Source organism: Camellia sinensis, unplaced genomic scaffold (genome assembly GCF_055761805.1).
Source record: "Camellia sinensis isolate YWXY unplaced genomic scaffold, ASM5576180v1 Unanchor3, whole genome shotgun sequence".
In the NCBI taxonomy this organism is placed as follows: domain Eukaryota; kingdom Viridiplantae; phylum Streptophyta; class Magnoliopsida; order Ericales; family Theaceae; genus Camellia; species Camellia sinensis.
The window spans coordinates 12,037,541-12,045,421 of NW_028129178.1; the positions used below are offsets into that span (position 1 = coordinate 12,037,541).

The 7,881-nt window shown below is 31.4% G+C and overlaps 1 long non-coding RNA gene across 2 annotated transcripts; it reads right to left on the minus strand.

Annotated features, from left to right (window-relative positions):
* Positions 1–2: 2 nt before the first annotated feature.
* LOC145816137 (uncharacterized) lies at positions 3–2,898 on the minus strand. 2 transcript variants are annotated; one of them, XR_014358558.1, is made up of 3 exons: positions 2,094–2,898; positions 292–506; positions 3–178 (listed from the first exon to the last, which is right to left on the minus strand). It is a non-coding gene; the product is annotated as an uncharacterized LOC145816137 (long non-coding RNA). The 2 variants fall into 2 exon arrangements; XR_014358557.1 differs by having other exon boundaries at positions 338–506; positions 2,094–2,891.
* Between the last annotated feature and the right edge of the window lie 4,983 nt (positions 2,899–7,881).

The following is a 7,881-nucleotide window of genomic DNA, read 5'->3' on the forward strand; positions in this document are numbered from 1 at the left end:
AGCTAAGTAGTATTATGTTTATAACTTGAAATAAAATACAATCATCAATTAAATGCCTCATGTATTCATCAACTGCAAGCTGCGAATACCATTCGAAATGTTTAGTGTTGTAGGTAATGTCCATTGGAAGAATTTGATGGAACTGATTGACACCAGGTATGTTCGCTACATCAAACCCCTAAAGCAACGAAAGAACCAACAAAAAAATAAATAAAACATAAGCAAAAGAACTAGTGATGCAAAGGCCATAGGGATAGGGATAGGGATAAGGATGTAAATGTAAATTTTTACTTATGTCGCTCTTCAAAACTTGATCCTTGTGAGACATTTTACATACCCTTGTCAAGCTCCCAAACTACTGTTCTCTTTCCAGGAAGACTGTCAGAGTCTTCATAATAGGTTATGTACTTTACCCTAGGTGACCTTGACATGTTGGGGATTACATCTGCTTCATAATGATGTTCAACATTTAGGTGCACTTGTACATCTGACCCATCATGCTCGGACTGAAATTATTAACACAGCAAAGAATCAAAGAAAAGAATATATCTTTCAATTAAGAAACTGAGTAACATAGAAATGATAGAGACCCACAATTCAAATCCTCAAATGCACCCATAATAACGTGAGAAGGGAGTTGGGTCTTCTATGGTTGAGTTTGAGGCAAATCAAAAGTTGACACATAACATGCCATGTCATTATGAGTCAAACTAGGGGAGGCTTTTTAGGGGTCACAAACATATTTTCCTTAGTAACATGTTTTGGCATAAGGCATCAGCTACTCATTGTCTTCAGTAGTGAAGATGCAACATGAGACATCAATTCCAACCCCTTATTTTCAAATATATGACCAATGAGAGGACAGAATATGCATAATTGTTGAACAATGCCAGAACAAAGTTTAAAATAATCCATCAAATAGAAAAAGAGGTGCATTTTAGAAGGAAATACAGATGAAGTTAAGAAAAATTGATCATTCAAACAACCATATTTGTGCAGTTCAGTCCTGACAAAATGCAGAAAGGAGGCACAGAAAACTACAATTTCATTGAAGTGACTTCAACTATTTCTGTCATATACAAAGAAATTCCTTTTCTTATAGAGAATGGAGCCTTACGCAAAGGTTAGAACTAGGGCTAAATGATGCCCTGTGGAATTACAAGCCTTAGATCATTTAATCAGCTGAGCAAATAGTGGGACAAAATAAAAGACTTATTTATATAATTCATGCTAAGGTTCAATAATCTGAAACAAAATTGACTACCAAAGAATTAATTGATTTGAAAAATGTGCCTGAGATGAAGAGCCTAATATCATAGATCAAGAGCACATAAGTGAATCAACTTAATATAAATAATCAGTGAATCAACTTAATATAAATAAAAATTCCAAGAGTCAGAGCCATATGTAATCTAATGTTGAAACATCAAAGCTGACTATTTTGCCCCCAATTTACAAAAACAACAAAGCTGACTATTATTTTTTCAATGCACAAAGCTGACTTTTATGTAATGAGAGCTTTTAAATAATTTCATAGATTTAATCTCAACCAATTAAAGCAAAACAAACACGAGCAGGTAACTATTTCCCATAGTAAACAAAAAAATGCAATTAATCTCACATTTCCAACCTAATACCACCATATTAGTAATCCCATCACTCAATCCCACCGAACTCATAATCATAGTGAACCTAATCCAGATATCAAACACAGCCAAAACATTATCGATCAATGTATCAGAAATGTAGGACTGTGCCCCAGGAAAAGTGGGACGAAAGTTGAACTGCATTAAGGCATTGGATTCAAGGCAGATGACAACATTGGTTCACTTTTTATTTAAAATTTCAGGGGGGAAAAAAATTCCAAGAGTCAGAGCCATATGTAATTACATTAATTTCACCCTTCTGTCTTCTATATTTTAATATTTATTTTCACTTTTGAAGACCTAAGACTAAATGGTGACATCTAGTGAGAAAATAATACTCATGACAAAAGTTAACAACAAGAATTGACTTCAGAAAAAAGGAAGGAAAAAGAAAAAAATAATAATCAGAGATTGGGAAAATAAATACATTATTCTGGTTCCACTTACCCAATTGACACCAATTCATTCAATCTCTGAAGATCCACAGGTTTCTTGAGGGGTGTCATTCCATAACGCTTTTGCTCCCTGCAATCTTTGACACATAAAAAAGCATACCAAAGAGGATAGAAGTTGATTCAATATTAGATTAGAATGAAACTCACATGATATCAACAAAATAGCAAATTGATAATCAAAACAAAATACGAAGAAGAAGCGATTGCCGATGAAAATTAACAATATAAATGGAACCAGCGTCAGAGCCAAGAGAGAAATCGATAGCTCGCTGGTGCAGATGGCGATGGCGGCGGAGCTTCGAAATAGAGAGAGAGAGAGAGAGAAATCGAAATCGCTCTGAGATGAAATCAAAGATAAATCTCAGAGAGAGAGATCTAGAGATAGAATTGAAATCGCGGTGGCAGTGCAAACCGATCTGAATCGAAATCACGGTGGCAGTGCAGACTGATCTAAAATCGGTGAATCTGTGAGATTTGAATCGGTGAATCGGTGAATCTCGCTACCTCGCCGGTGCAGATGGTGGTGGTGGTGGAGCTTCGAAGTCGGTGAATCTGTGAGATTTGAAGGTGAGATTCAAAATAAGGGTTTTTAGAGAGGGTTGAGAGAGAGGCGATGTGAGGATTCAATGTTGGTTTATGTCTGAAGGCCTAAGGGCTTACAAAAGCTTTATTCTCAGATTTAAAATAGGCGCGTGTGGCCTACCGCATTTGGAGGCGTTTTTAAACGCCTTCAATTACAAAACTGTGTCGTTTTAATTAAAAAAATATGCGACGTTTTTAAAACGTCGTTAAATATTAATAAAAATGACGTTTTAAAAAACGTCGTTAAAAAAACGCCGCAAAAACCCTTATTTCTTGTAGTGTACCCCTTGAAGTTTCTAATTTCATAACAAATCGACATTTTACTAATAAATTATCAAGTTAATTAACCATTTTTAATGTTATTAGAAATATGTTTCAATTCATAATTTAGGTAATTTTATTATTGTATAGGAGAATAATTATAAATTTTATTTTTTTAATTAATTATGTTAAATAAAAAATTCTAATAAAAAAATATTTGTAACTTTCCAAATTATAGAGAACAATTTATCCTTTAAACAAACCTCAAGAATATATTTGTAATTTATCATTTCTTTTCCTTTTCATTTATTACGGTTTGCTTCAATAATTAGCCTAGTTTCTCTATTTCACGCACCGACACTCACTTGTCCCGTAAATTGCATGATTTAAAAAAGTAAAAGTGATATAAAATACAAAATCCTCAAGTCATCATTGTACTCATATTTAGCTTAGATTCAAATGATGAATCATGACAACAGATAAATGAATTGGTCATAAACATCCTAGAGTCATTGTATTCATTCAAAAATATCTTCATAACCAAATTAAGTGGAACAACAAACTCAGCTTTGATGACTTTTCAATACTATAATTAGTTGAGCGGGATTATGATTCACATAAAGTTTTGTAACCAATCAGTGATATACATTTGCAACTCTAATTCTTTTTTTGGTTCAACCACCCGGTATCCGACCCACTGGCCGACTAATCCGGATTCGGGGAGCAGTTCTGGATTAATAGGCTCAAGTCCCCTCCCAATTGGCATTGCGGGGAATCGAACCGCAGTCCGTCCTTCCAAGCCGAGCTCCAATCACCACTCGGCCAACAACCAATTGGTATTTGCAACTCTAATTCAAATAGACTCTAATCGCTAATGTTATAAATTGACATTTTTTAAACTTAAATTAGAGCCCTATAATAACAGTTGTACATTTTTATTTTTATTTTTATATAAAAGTGAATGCCATAAACAATGTATACTTATTTTAAGATTTATTTATTAATACCATTAAAACACTTGTTAACAAAATTCTCAATTTAATAATCAAAACAAATTTCAAAAAATAAACAAAATAAACCCGGGTATTTTAAGTTATTGCATCCAAATGGTTTACACTCAATGAAGGTGTGTAACAGTTTTTTAATTCTATAATTATATTAAATAGGAGAATTTTTTGGGGATGTGTATTATACACCCCTATTATGACCTTTGTAGTTTTTAGTTATAACATATTGGAGTATTAATTATGACTTGATTACGGTTTGATTATGCACATCGTAGTGTTAGTTATGACTCATTGTGATATCAGTTATGACATTATTTTGGTCATATCTTCTCTAATATTTGGTTATAATTATTTTTTTAAATTTAATTATGACATTTGTAGTAATCAAAGGAGTATACATAGCATTGGCCATTAAAAAAATATTTTTTTATCAAGTGAAAAATCTGTGTCAATTAATTGTCAGGAAAACTATTAATTTTTGCAAGTACTTGAGTTAACTCATCTGTCAATATTCCCAATATGAATTGTATGCGCCCATGACTGCTAATATACTACAATTACTATAGCATATCAAAGATTCATTGAAGTTTTGAAATCAATGAATGCAATACGGTGGCAATTTTCCGGGAAACTTTTAGTTTTTGTAAGTAATTGAGTTAACTTATCTATCAAGATTCCTAATATCAATTGCATGTGCCCACATATCAAAGATTCGTTGAAGTTTTGAAATCAATGAATGAAATACAGTGGCAAGTTTAGTTCAAATATAGCCTAATTGCTGAAGTTTAACTCAAAGTAGAAACTTATAACAACGGATACATCTAACAAATATCACATTATGAACTCTTTCTGGTGGGTGGTTAGTCTTTGATTATGCACAACAGCTAATAATGCAATGAATGTTGATATTGAATATATATATATATATATATATATTTTAAATACAATTATGTAGACATTTTCATTATTTCAGGCCAAGCTAATTTCGTAGTGTAACCCAAAGGATACAAATTAAGCTTTTGGTGTTGTTAAAAGAACATATATTTATCACCACAGCTGGAAAATATGGTAATAGATAGTACTAGTCTAGTAAACAAGTGCATTGGTTATCCATTCCTTTCAATTTATCGAATCTGGAATTTCTTCTTCAGAGTTGGCAAAGACTGGTCGTTGCTATTAACCCTATATTTATGATATATATAAGGCTGAGTAAGGCATTCGTGAAATCCGTAATCCGATTCAGTCAAGTCCAATCCAGTAGGTTTGGATTGGTTTTTTGAATCTGTGGTTTGGTTCCAGATTGAAAAATTAAAAATCCGTAGTTCACAAATTGGTTCCGAATTGAACCCCACGGTTCTGGATTTGAACCGATTCGGACCGTATACAAATAGTTTATATTTTTATTATACACCCTCTTCCATAGTATCTTCTCTTATTTCATATAAAACTTAAATCCAAACCTAAACTCGCATAGTATCTTTTTTTATTACTTTTGTTTGCTAGTTTTTAGCGTTAATTTGTAATGGTCTAAATACTTATGGTAGAACCAATTTTCTTATGATCGTTTAAATTCTAGAACAATATGTCGCTATTATGAAAAGACATGTTGCTATTGTGAAACTAATATGGTGTTATATTTATATTTTTATGAAATTAAAGTGTTATATATATTTTTTTGTTATTTAATTATGTAAATCCGTGGTCTTAAACCGATCCAATCCGTGTTTAAATGGATTGGTTCGGATTGATTCCATGATTTAAACGGATTGGATTGATTCTAATTTTTCAAGAACTGTAAATAACAGATTGGTCCTAATTATACCCCAATCCGATCCAATCCGAACCATGCTCACCATATGTAATTATAAAACCTCAAGTGCCCATCAATGGCGGGGCTCCCATGTATATGTCTTTTATGAATTATACAAAGACCACCAGATGCTCAATTTTGGGAATTACAGCAATCAATTTTATTCCTGTTCACCTATTTCGGTTTGAACATTACTATTCAAGATAACAAATTAGATTTATTTTTCAAATTTAATGGTATGACAATCAATCTTATTTTCTCTAATTATCAACCAATCATATATCACTTATACATCTAAAAATGAGTTTAGAAAAGGGCAATGCTAGAGATACCAAATTTTTTACCAAATAAATGACCAAATGTCTTACATGGGTATGAGATCCGCAATTTTGCTCAGTTTTCTTTTTAAAAAATACGGACATTATTTGCTCAGTTTGGTGGCCTTTCAATACTATAATTAATGATATATAAAGGAACAATAATTTTTTTGTGGGCATCACGTGATGGATTGTGATCTTTTCTAGTCATGTTGTATAAATATCGAGGTTTAGGTACCGGTGGCTAAGATGGTGGCTTCAACAGTTGTTGCGATGGTCAAGATGGGGTGTAGGGTTACCGCAGTTGTTGCGATTGAGATGTAGATGAAGGGTTGCTACGGAGGGAGGAGTAGCGACGGTGGCGAGGAGTGTGGGTGTCGACGAAAAGGAAGAGGCAACGTTGCTGCTGTGGTCATGGTGGAGAAGTGAGAGAGAGAGAGAGATATAAGGTGGGGCACAAATTGTGCTGGGAGAAAATAGTAGGAAGTTTCCTGGGTGGTAAACATTGGCCAAGTTAATCCACCCATTAATCTATGATAGATTGATCTTGACATTGTAACCAATTATAAAGATAAACACTTCTAAAAACAGTGTTGTTTCATTATAGAGACATAAAAGTAAAATTAAAAAAATATATACAATCATACTTATATAAAAATTGTGATTAAAAAATGATATATAATCATACTGATTTGAAAGGTGAGATTAAAAATAAATATTATCTCACTCAATTAGATTAATTGTGATTAAAATATTATTTTAATTTTTTTAATCACACTTCTAGTAAAAGTGGGATTTTTTAATTTCTCATGTGTGATTTTTAAGCATTATTGTAATAGTGAGATGAGAGGAGGTGTGTGAAATTGTGAGGCAAAGGTTATGAAGGTGAGGGGAAGAATCCTCAAGTTGTTTGGTGTACAGGTTGTTAAAGAGTCTTTTTTATTTTTTTTATTTGGTCGATTATTAATAAGAGAATATTTAAAAATATAAAAAGAATTATATTTGAATAATTATAATCTAACAACGAACTTAATAAAGGGCCCACATAAACCCAACAACCAACTCAACAAAGAAACCAACATATCATTAGGAGGCTAGTATAAATTATGTCGTGTATTTGATCTTCAATATTGTGATTGTAACTTATTAAGTTTTATTATAATATTATATTAGCATAATATCTGTGTTGTGCACGGGTTAAAATAAATAATTAAAAATTATTTTTAAAATTAAATTATAAAAAAAACTTTATTTATAATATAAAAGAAAATTTATTTAACATTAATTAGTTCTCATACAATAATTATATTTACGATAAAATATAAATATATTTCGTCTTGATGAATTTCGTAATTTTAGTTTTTTAATTTACAAATTATCTCATATCTATTATGTAAAATCAATTACCTTATCTATTTTGTAAAATTTAATCAATCAAAATTGAAGAATAAATAAAAAAAAAAATAGAGTATCAGCAATCCCAATCTTCAACCCACTCCTCAAATAAGATTTTGATGATTTTGCCCCTGCTAGGCTGCTAGGTATAACCTCTAAAATAGTCTCATTGAATATTAGTTAATTATATTTACTAATTTTTAGATGTTAGATCAATTGAACATTTTGCAAATCCTGAAACCATTTTCTTAGTTTGATCAACGCTATACATTATTTTTAATTTTTGATTTTTTATATTTTTAAGTTGTTTTATTTAAAAAAAATAGAACTAATATACTAAACACAGAACATGTATATAAAACAACTTAACTTTAGCCCATATGCTTATGTTTTTTATTGTGTATTTAA